A 12,637-nucleotide genomic window follows, 5' to 3' on the forward strand; every position below is an offset into this window, starting at 1 on the left:
GTAAATAGAAATCTGTGAGATTGCACTTCTGGTTACAGTTACCTAAGAGACTCCATAGAGTCGATGCATTCATCTTCAATCCTTTGCAAACTAAATAACCATGACAATGAAAGTGCATTATTAAAAAGGTTGTGACCCTAGTAAAGATTCATAAATATGTTATTGAAGATTAAAGAGATGAGTCATTTGAGGATGTCTAATACTGATAGTTGGTAAGATCCTGCCCTAAACTAGTTTGCCTATTAAACTTTTTATTTAGTGAGAGGCAGCTGTTATTTACTAGGAAATTTATACAGAAAAAAATCAAGCAATACGAGAACATACAATGGGGAAAAGGTAGTCTCTTAAACAAATGGTGCTGGGAAAACTGAACACTTACCTGCAAAAGAATCAAACTGAACTGTCTTATACCATATATAAAAATAAACTCAAAGTGGATTAAAGACTTAAATGTAAGACCTGAAACCATAACAATTCTAAAAGAAAACATAGACATTATGGTTTTTGTCATTGGTTCTAGCCATGTTTTTTTGGATACATCTCCTCAGGAAAGGGGAGCAAAAGCAAAGATAAACAAGTGATAAACTACATCAAACCAAAAAGCTTTTGTACAGCAAAGGAAACTATCAACAAAGTGAAAAGCTGCCTAATGAGTGGGAAAGGATTTTTGCAAACAATACATCTGATAAGGGGGTAATATTCAAAATATATGAACTCATACAATTCAACATCAAAAAACCCCAAACAACCTAATTTTAAAATGGGCAAAGAACCTGGAGAGACATTTTTCCAAAGAAGATGTACAGATGGTGAACAGACACATGAAAAAAATGCTCAGTATCACTAATCATCAGGGAAATGCAAACCAAAACCACAGTAAGCTATGACCTCACAGCTGTTACAATGCTTATTATCAAAAAGACAAGAAGTAGCAAGTGTTTTGTGAGAATAGGGAGAAAAGGAAACCCTTGTGCACTGTTGGTGGGAAAGTAAATTGGTGTAGCCATTATGTAAAACAGTGTGGAGGCTCCTCAAAAAATTAAAAAATAGAACCAATATACAATTTAGCAATTCCACTCCTGGGTATTTATCTAAAGAAAATGAAAACACTAATTAGAAAAGATATATGGACCACTACATTCATTGCAGCATTATTTACAACAGCCAATATATGGAAGGAACCTAAGTGTCAATAAACAGATGAATGGATAAAGAAGATGTAATACATACACGAAATGGAATATTACTCAGTCATAAAAAGAATGAAATCTTGCCATTTAGGACAACATGGATGGATCTAGAGAGTGTTACACTGGGTAAAATAAGTTAGATAGAGAAAGACAAATACTGTATGAATCCACTATATGTGGAATCTAAAAAAACAAGACAAATGAATAAGCACAACAGAACAGAAACAGAGTCATAGGTACAAAGAACAAACAGGTGATTATCAGAGGGAAGAGGAGTCAGAGGTATGAGAGAAATAGATAAAGAAGATTAAGAGATATAAACTTCCAATTACAAAATAAATGAGTCATAGATATGAAGTGTACAGTATGGGTAATATAGTCAATAACTAGGTAATATCTTTGTATAGTAACAGATGATAAACAGACTTATTGTGGTGATAACTCTGAAATGTACAGAAACATAAAATCACCCTGTACTGCATGAGGAATAGACACAGTATTGTAGGTCATTTATACTTCAAAAACAAACAAACTCATAGAAAAAAGAGATGAGATTTGTGGTCACCAAAGGTGGAAGGCGGGAACTGGATGAAGATAGTCAAAAGGTGCAAACTTCCAGTTATAAGATAAATAAGCATTAGGGATATAGTGTACAACATGATAAAGATAATGAACACTACTGCATGTCATATATGAATGTTGTAAAGATAGAGCTTCCCAGGTGGCGCTAGTGGTATAGAATATGCCTGCCAATGCAGGAGATGGAAGAGATGAAATTTTGATCCCTGAGTTGGAAGATCCGTTGGAGGAGGAAATGGCAACTGCTCCAGTATTCTTGCTCAGAAAATTCTGGTATTCTTGCTTGGAAAATTCAAATATTCTTGCTTGGAAAATACTACGGACAGAGGAGACTAGCAGACTACAGCCCAGGGAGCTGCAAAGAGTTGGATTCAATTGACCGACTAAACACACACTGACAAAGGCAAAAGAAAGTAAATTCTAGGAGTTAAAATCACACAGGGAAAAAAGCTTTTCCTATTTCTTTACTTTTGTATGTAAATGATACAATGGATGTTCACTAAATTTATTACAGTTATCATTTCATGATGTATGTAAGTCAAATCATCATGCTATATACGTTAAAGCGCTATATGTCAATTATATCTCAATACAATCAGAAGGAAAAAAATCAAGCCATGGTATCTACAATGTAGCTAAGTTAAAGTAAGTAAGAAATTATGCTGCAAATAGGTCAGGGACCTAAGAATACATGAATTCTGCTCTCAGTTCACTATCTTTTTATTTTCTTTTAGGCCATACCATGTGGCTTGCCAGACATCACCAGATGGTCAATACTGAAATCAGATTGATTATATTCTTTGCAGCCAAAGGTGGAGAAGATCTATACAGTCAGCAAAAACAAGACCAGGAGCTGACTGTGGCTCAGATCATGAACTTCTTTTTGCCAAATTTAGGCTTAAATTGAAGAAAGTAGGGAAGACCACTAGACCATTCAGGTATGACCTAAACCAAATCCCTTATGATTATACAGTGGAAGTGACAAATAGTTCAAGGGATTAGATCTGATAGACAGAGTACCTGAAGAACTATGGATGGAGGTTCATGTCATTGTACAGGAGATAGGGAACAAGACCATCCCCAAGAAAAAGAAATGCAAAAAGGAAAATGGTTGTCTGAGGAGGCCTTAAAAATAGCTATGAAAAGAAGAGAAGTGAAAGGCAAAGGGGTAAAGAAAGATATACCCATTTGAATGCAGAGTTCCAAAGAATAGCAAGGAGAGATAAGAAAGCTTTCCTCAGTGATCAATGCAAAGAAATAGAGGAAAACATTAGAATGGGAAAGACTAGCGATGGCTTCAAGATAATTAGAGATACCAAGGGAACATTTCATGCTATGATGGGCACAATAAAGGACAGAAACGGTATGAAACTAACAGAAACAGAAGATATTAAGAAGAGGTGCCAAGAATACACAGAAGAACTGTACAAAAAAGATCTTCATAACCCAGATAATCACAATGGTATGATCATTCACCTAGAGCCAGACACCTGGAGTCCGAAGTCAGGTGGGCCTTAGGAAGTATCACTACGAATAAAGCTAGCGGAAGTGACAGAATTCCAGTTGAACTATTTCAAATCCTAAAAGATGATGCTGTGAAAGTGCTGCATTCAATATGCCAGCAAATTTGGAAAACTCAGCAGTGGCCAAGGACTGGAAAAGGTCAATTTTCATTCCAATCCAAAAGAAAGGCAATGCCAAAGAATGCTCAAACTACTGCACAATTGTACTCATCTCGTATGCTAGCAAAGTAATGTTCAAAATTCTCCAAGCCAAGCTTCAACAGTATGTGAACCATGAACTTCCAGATGTTCAAGCTGGATTTAGGAAAGGCAGAGGAACCAGAGATCAAATTGCCAACATCCACTGGATCATAGAAAAAGCAAGAGAGTTTCAAAAAACATCTACTTCTGCTTTACTGACCATGCCAAATCCTTTGACTGTGTGGATCACAACAAACTGTGGAAAATTCTTAAAGAAATGGGAATACCAGACCACTTAACCTGCCTCCTGAGAAATCTGTGTGCAGGTCAGGAAGCAACAGTTAAAACTGGCTATGGAACAACAGACTGGGTCCAAATAGGAAAAGGGGTACTTCAAGGCTATATATTGTCACCCTGCTTATTTAACATAAAAGCAGAGTACATCATGCAAAACACCAGGCTGGATGAAGCACAAGCTGGAATCAAGATTGCTGGGAGAAATATCAATAGCCTCAGATATGCAGATGACACCACCCTTATGGCAGAAAGCAGAAAGTGAAGAAGAACTAAAGAGCCTCTTGATGAAAGTGAAAAAGGAGAGTAAAAAAGCTGGCTTAAAACTCAACATTCAGAAAGCTAAGATCATGGCATCTTGTCCCATCACTTCATGGCAAATAGATGGGGAGACAATGGAAACAGTGACAGACTTTATTTGGGGGGTGGGGCTCCAAAATCACTGCAGATGGTGACTGCAGCCATGAAATTAAAAGATGCTTGCTCCTTGGAAGAAAAACTTTGACCAACCTAGACAGCATATTAAAAAGCAGAGACATTACCAACAACCATCCATCTAGTCAAAGCTATGGTTTTTGCAGTAGTCCTGTATGGATGTGAGACTTGGACTATAAAGAAAGCTGAGCACCTAAGAACTGAAGCTTTTGAACTGTGGTGTTGGAGAAGACTCTTGATAGTCTCTTGGACAACAAGGAGATCCATCCAGTTAATCCTAAAGGAAATCAGTCCTGAATATTCATTGGAAGGACTGATGCTGAAGCTGAAACTCCAATACTTTGGCCACCTGATTGGAAGAGCTGACTTATTTGAAAAGACCCTGATGCTGGGAAAGATTGAAGGCAGGAGGAGAGAGGGACGACAGAGGATGAGATGGTTGGATGGCATCACCGACTCAATGGACATGAATTTGAGTAAACTCCTGGAGTTGGTGAAGGACAGGGAGGCCTGGCATGCTGCAGTGCATGGGGTTGCAAAGAGTTGGACACTACTGAGTGACTGAATTGAATTGATATGGCTTACAGATCCTCAGTTCCCTGACTAGCATTTGAACCTGGGCCACAGCAATGAAGGCATGGAATCCTAATTAGTAGGCTACCAGGAAACTCCCTCACTTTATTTTTTAAGATCCCTAAGAGAAATTCATAATCAGAATAATACAAGGAATATTTGGTATTTTGAGGGGCCTAGATCCTGAGTCACAATAATCCAGGCTGTTTGACATGGTTCTTTGGAAGGAGAGGACACTTTCTGCCTAAGTCCAAGAATCCTACAGAATTTGGAAAAGGCTTGCTCTATCTACTTCTACTGCAATGTCCACAGCTCAGTCACATATCTTACAATGGCGATGGGGAAAAGCACATTGGCCAAAAGGAAGCAAAAGACCCAATGAAGATCCATAGTATTTGCTGCAAATCTTGGTAAACTGGCCCCAAGCCCTTCTCAAAGGAAAAATCACACATAATAATTACTGTCTCGAAAGAGAGATTATTCGAATGAGGCAGCAAAGAGAAATCTGCAGATGGCTGGACTTCCATTCAGAGAAGCAGTAACTGAAGGTTGTCTTCTCCAGTTATTGAAAAGAAGAGTCTCCAAAAGTCCACCTCAACAGATCACACAGATATCTCCTTCTTTGAAAGCTCCACCACTGGGGTTCTGGCCCAATACAATTGCTTGGATTCTCATCAATCCAGAAAAGCAGCACTTAAGGGTTGTTATAAGCTAGGTAATGGTAGCTATCAGCTTCCTTTGACCAATGATGTGCTTTGTTTCACTTCTACTTATTCCCATTCATAGCTAGTCAACTCACAAGAGCTATACTCTATAACATGAGAAACTACCTTCATATCAGTGAACAATTATTCACTTTGTATCCCTTTTATTCATCACCAGTTAATGGAGTGTCTATATCCTCAGCACTGGGGCAGTTATACTGAAATCACCAAATACAGAACTTGTATCTCTTGCCCCCAACAATACCTTCCATATGTTCCTTTCGTTTTGCTATAAATACCTAATTGCATGTTCAAGTCACATTGACCAAGAAGATTCACTGACTATGAGCTATAATTTTGCAAAATATTTAAGGTCACACATGACTTAACCCTGAATAAAATAATGAAACATGAAATCTCTGAGAAAATTTCAGATTTTGGTTGCATTGACAGATTTTTCTCCCTGTATATAAACTTGAAGAAATTCTACAGAAGAAAAATGCTGAAACTGTAAGGTATTTTTAAAATCACAGCTATGCCAAAATGAAATGTTATCTTCTTGCTGAGATATATTTTCCAGGGCCAACACTACTCCTCCAGTCAAAGTCAGGAGTATAGCCCACTAAGGACCATTCAAACTCAGGCAATACTCCAATACCTTAGGAAGGGTCCCCATCCATGCCTGCCACTGAGCTCTCATAATCTTCATTTGGCTGACTAAACCATACCAATGCTCAAGCCAATCCTACAAAATGCTAGCCATTCCCATTCATAGGAAAACTCTGGTATAAAGCAGCTGTCCTGAGTCAGGCATCCCAGACCCGTGTGAATGCTCTGAGTGACTGTACACTAGCCAAGCTACAGCCTTGATGCCTTCCTCCTGGGCTTCAGCCTAGATGATTAGATTTTCCCTAAAATGTGAATGAGAGTGCTACTCTCCCTATCTGTCTCTGCTCTTCAGCCACACTGGACTTCTAGTTCATCAAATGAGACCCCAAGTGCCTTCCTTCTACACACTTTTGTCTATGCATCCTACCCTGGTTTTCAACAAAAAGAAGACATTGAAAGGTACCTTTCTGGTTCCCCAGAGCACATCAGTTCCTGCTGTTACACTCTCCTGAGGTACTTCTTTTCATTATAGTTGCATAACTTGCATTCAGTATCTGACTTCCTTACAAGACCATGAATTCTATAAGAGCCAGATACCATGCCTGTCTTGATTACGTTTTTATTCAAGGCTCCTATCGCAGAGCCAGCCACATGGTAGCTGCTTAATAGTTTTCTTCATGAATAAATGAATTCAAAATTAACCAGAAAAATGAAGTCCAGTTGAAAGTACACCCAAGACATGGAGAGTGTGAGAACTTGTTTTCAACCTCTGAAGAACTACATCACAATCAGATAAAGGTCTATTAGTTCTTAAGTCCAAAATTAAAAAAAAAAAAAATCTATCAGGGTTGGACTGGGGGTGGGATGGGAGGGAGGTTCAAGAGGGAGGGGACATATGCATACATATAACTGATTCACTTCATTGTGCAGGAGAAATTAGCATAACATTGTGAAGTTGTGAAGCAATTATATTCCAATAAAAATAAATTTTAAAAAATCTTACAGTTTTAAGTGATTCTCTGATCTGGCCATCTCTGTGCAATTTTGCCTTAGTAGCTAGCTAGGCTTTGTCAGGAAGATTCAAATCTATAAATGTGTGCTGTAAGGAAATAGCACTGGTTGTAAAAAAAAAAAAAAAAAAAAAAAATTCAACTCTCATTTCATGGCTGTGTGACCTTGAGAAAGCCATCTGATCTCTGAATTCAGTTACTCACCTATAAAAACATAATGATTCTTGAGGTCACATACATGAAAGAATTATCCAAATTGCAAAAGGCTTGACACATGTAAGAAACTCTTCTAATGCTGAATATATATGAGAATTTCAAATGGAAGAACATAGAATTTTAGGACTAGAGAGCCCAAACAAATTTACCTCATAAGCCAGTGCGTAAATGACAAGGCCGGAGACCATGAGCATGTTGCCTGGGAGTTCTCCAGAAACTCTGCCCTCCAGACAGCACCATCACTCTTGCCAAAAAAGAGGCTGGATGCTGCTTTTATTCAAATAGATTCAATTCCATCAGATTCCCATGATAAAAATATTTTCTCATTTTGTCCATGAATTTGCAATGAAGTTCAACAATGTATAAAAGTTGCTGAAGCACAAACACAAGCTAAATGGATCTAGGCTTATGAGTGGGGATGGCCTCACACTTGTAATTCAACCCTTGTCTTCTGAGAGGCTAAGCTGATATATTTTAATATTAAGGGAAAATGGCCCCATTAGGGAAACCTAAGAAGGCAGTGTCACAGTACAGAGAAATAATCCAGCCCTGATGTAATCAAGGACATATTACTACTAACAGGAACCCTGAGAGCAGCACCTCATGCCAGACCATGCCAGGGTGGTTCAATAAAACAGGGAGCTTAAGATTCTATACATGCAAACTCCAGGAGATAGTGAAGGGCAGGGAGGCCTGGTGTGCTGCAGTCTATGGGGTAGCAAAGAGTTGGACATGACTTAGCAAGGGAACAAGATTCTACATTTTTCCATGCTTGTTTATCTTATCATTTATCACTCATTAAACTTTCTGTGGTGTTGGAGAAGACTCTTGAGAGTCCCTTGGACTGCAAGGAGATCCAACCAGTCCATCCTAAATCAGTCCTGGGTGTTCATTGGAAGGACTGATGCTGAAGTTGAAACTCCAATACTCTGGCCACCTCATGTGAAGAGTTGACTCATTGGAAAAGACCCTGATGCTGGGAGGGATTGGGGGCAAGAGGAGAAGGGGATGACAGAGGATGAGATGGCTGGATGGCATCACCGACTCGATGGGCATGAGTTTGAGTAGACTCCGGGAGTTGGTGATGGACAGGGAGGCCTGGTGTGCTGTGATTCACGGGGTCACAAAGAGTCGGACATGACTGAGTAACTGAACTGAACTGAACTGAAATTTTCTGAGATTTCACAATGGTCATATGCATGTATAAAAAAAAAAAGGTATATGTAGGCACAACCAGAGGGAGTTTCAACCTGGAGAAGGCACTACTGTGGATGCAAGGAGGCAAGCACTGGAGAAAAAGCACAGACAGAGGCTGGTGTTGTTTGTGGTCTGGTAAGATTGGTTCCAAAAAGTTTGCTTCCCATCAGGGACTATGAGGGACCCAGGGACTCTCATGGTGGGAGCAAAGAGTCTATGGTTAGCCCCTACAGGTTGTAGCAGATCTTAAGCTGGCCCACCAAACTATCTTTCCACTGATAACACCTTCTTCAAAAAAAACTATCTAAAAGAAGCTGCCAGTGGAAATCCAGAGGCTGCTCACTGTGAACTGTCCTCCCAGATGTTGAGTGGGTTCAGAGCCAAGGGACCTGTGGATTCCCCTCATCAGAGTGCCCTGTGACAGGGTTTCCCTGACTGCAGGCTCTCACTGCCTGCTAATTGCTTCCTGTATTTCTTGCTTTCCTGATGAAATGAGCTGGCAAAGAAACCCAAGATTCCCAATGGAATCTGCTAGGGTCTCTGCCTTTGAAGAGACTGAAGTTTAACTTAGGCATTAATGATGTAGCTATTGCCAAATACATGAAATGAATGCAAACGGTCTACAGTCATGTATGTATGAGCCACTCCAAACACCCCAGAGAAATTCACTCTGCTTCCTGTATATTTGGAGAGCATAAAAAAAAAAAAAATCAGGGGATGAAGCCATTTAGCTTTCAGAAGCAGACCCTCTAATAATCATGGGAACTAAAATGTCAGTTTTGAGGAATGGAAATTTTGTGTTAGTAACTCCTCCAGGGTCCCCTCTGCCCCCACCCAGTGTTTTGCGTGTGGCTTTAGAAAGAGGATCTTTATTGATATTCTGCATATAGTCCAGCAAGCTCTATCCAGGGGCTCCAACTTTCTACAAATTTTCCTAATGAGTCCCTAGGCAAAGAAGAACAGTTACATCATGCTCCTAGAAGAGGCATCAGATCAAACCACTGTCTGTGGAAATAGAAATAAACCCTAATATCCCCATGTGCTATACTCACTTCTTATTTTTCTGGCTTGCTTTGGAGGATTCCACCTAGATTAGGTGACAAGAGTTTTGAGATTTTTGCAAGAAGCTACTTCTTCCTGACTGATACTTTAACAATATAGCTTATACGAATGAGATGGTCAAATTGAAAGCAGGTATTGGGTCTTCTTGTGACCTAGACTTCTTTTACTATAAAGGCTCTGAGTCCCTGTATTAGACTTGAATAGCAGGTGACAAAAACAGGTTGTGGGCAGGAAAGTTCTGCAAAATCTCAGCAATTTTAACTCTCTTATTCCAGTTCACTAACAGATATCAGTAAAAAGCATTTTGTCCTATTCAGCTTCTTGCCTTCATTGTCTCCATTTCATTTATCCTGTATCTATTTTCTATATTCTCCAAATTGAAATAATCTCCCTACTTGAAATTCTTTTCACCAAGGAAAAGAATTTATTTTAAAGGAGACCAAATGAACCTAACAGAACATTCCACCAAATGCAGCACAACATACACTCCTCTCGGGCACAAATGGAACAGTTTCCAGGACAGATTACATATTATGTCACAAAACAGCTCTTAACAAATTTAAGAAGATTGAAATCATACTAAGTACTCTGTCTGACCATAATGAGATGAAACTAGAAATCAATAACAGAAGGAAAAAACTGGAGAATTTATAAATACATGAAAATTAAATACATTCTTGAACAACCAATAGATCAAAGAAGAAATCAAAAAAGAAGTTATAAAATATCTTGACAAAAATGAAAATAAAAATACAATATACATACTAAACCATATAGGATACAGCAAAAGAGAATAGAGACATTGATAGCTATAAACACAAATTTAAAAAAAAAGAAAAATCTTTTAAAAAAAGAAAAATAGATAATCTAACTTTTCACCTCAGGTAACTAGAAAAAGAATAACAAACTGAGGTCAAACCTCTCAGAAGGAAAGAAATAATACAAATCACAGCAGAAATAAAGGAAACAGAGGATAGGAAAACAAAAGAAAACATAAATGAAACTAAGAGTTGGGTTTTTCAAACATCTACAAAATTGATAAACCCATTAACTAAGAAAAAAGAGAGAAAGTAAATAATATTAAAAAATAAAGAGAAACATTATAACTAATGCTACAGAAATATGTAAGAACATGAGACTACTGTGAATAATTATATACCAATGAATGGGAGAACTTAGAAGAAATGAATAAATTTCTGGAAACATTATTGTTCAGTCACTAAATCATGTCCAACTCATTGCGACCTCATGGACTATAGCACGGCAGGCTCCTTGGTCCTCCACTATCTCCTGGAGTTTGCTCAAATTCATGTCCATTGAGTCTGTGATGTCATTGAAACATCTCATCCTCTGTCACCCTCATCTCCTCCTTCCCTCAATCTTTTCCAGAATCAGGGTCTTTTCCAATGAGTCAACTCTTCACATCAGGTAGAAAATACTGGAGCTTCAACTTCAGCATCAGGCCCTCCAATGAATATTCAGGGTTGATTTCCTTCAGGACTGACTGGTTTGATCTTACAGTCCAAGGGACTCTCAAGAGTCTTCAGTATCACAGTTTGAAACCAGCAGTTCTTCAGGGCTCAGCCTTCTTTATGGTCCAACTCTCACATCTATACATGACTACTGGAAAAACTATAGCTTTGACTATATGCACTTTTGTGGGCAAAATGATGTCTCTGTTTTGTAACATGCTGTCTATGTTTGTCATAGCTTTCCTTCCAAGGAGCAAGCTTCTTTTAATTTCATGGCTGCAGTCACTGTCCACAGTGATTTTGGATCCCAAGAAGAGAAAATCTGTCACTGCTTCCACTTTTTCCCAATCTATTTGCCATGAAGTGATGGACTGGATGCCATGATCTTAGTTTTTTGAATGTTGAGCTTTAAGCCAGCTTTTCCACTCTCCTCTTTCATCTTCATCAAGGGGCTCTTCAGCTCCTCTTCACTTTCTCCCATTAGAGTGGTATCACCCACATATCTGAGGTTATTGGTATTTCTCCCTGAAATCTTGATCCCAGCTTATGATTCCTCCAGCCTGGCATTTCACATGATGTACTCTGCATGTAAGTTAAATAAGCAGGGTGACAATATACAGCCTTGACATACTCCTTTCCCAATTTGGAACCAGTCCATTGTTCCATGTAAGGTTCTAACTGCTGCTTCTTGACCTGGATACAGGTTTCTCAGGAGACAGGTAAGATGGTCTGGTACTCCCATCTCTTTAAGAATTTTCCACAGTTGGTCACGATCCACACAGTCAAAGGCTTTAGCATAGTCAGTGAAACAGAAGTAGATGTTTTTCTGGAACTCCCTTGCTTTCTCCATGATCCAACAAATGTTGACAATTTGATCTCTGGTTCCTCTGCCTTTTTGAAACCCAGCTTGTACCTTAAGGATTTATCAGTTCATGTACTGCTGAAGTTTGCTTGAAGGATTTTGAGCATAACCTTGCTAGCATATGAAATGAGTGCAACTGTGTGGTAGCTTGAACATTCTTTGTCATTGCCCTTCTTTAGGATTGGAATAACTGAAATTTTCCAGTCCTGTGACCACTGCTGAGTTCTCCAAATTTGCTGACACACTGAGTGCAATACTTTAACAGCATTATCTTTTAGGATTTTAAATAGCTCAGCTGAAACTCTATCACCTCCACTAGCTTTGCCTATAGTAATGCTTCCTAAGGTCCACTTGACCTCATACCCTAAAGTGTCTGGCTCTACATGAGTGACCCACCATCATGGTTATCTGGGTCAGTAAGACCTATTTTGTATAGTTTTTCTGGGTATTCTTGCCAGGCCACCTCTTCTTAATCTCTTATGCTTCTGTTAGGTCCTTACCTTTTCTTTCTTTATTGTGTCCATCCTTGCATTAAATGTTCCCTTGATATCTCCAATTTTCTTGAAGAGATCTCTAGAGATATTACATGTAGAAAGCCTTAAAGATTCCATCTAGATTCCATCTAGACTTTGCTGGCAATCAGGCCTGGTAATCTAAACAGCATTCAGATATCAACAATTGCCCTTGCTTTTCCCCACCTCACTCAGCCAAAACATTTGATGTCTCACATC

This window comes from Odocoileus virginianus, chromosome 7 (assembly GCF_023699985.2).
Source record: "Odocoileus virginianus isolate 20LAN1187 ecotype Illinois chromosome 7, Ovbor_1.2, whole genome shotgun sequence".
NCBI lineage: Eukaryota > Metazoa > Chordata > Mammalia > Artiodactyla > Cervidae > Odocoileus > Odocoileus virginianus.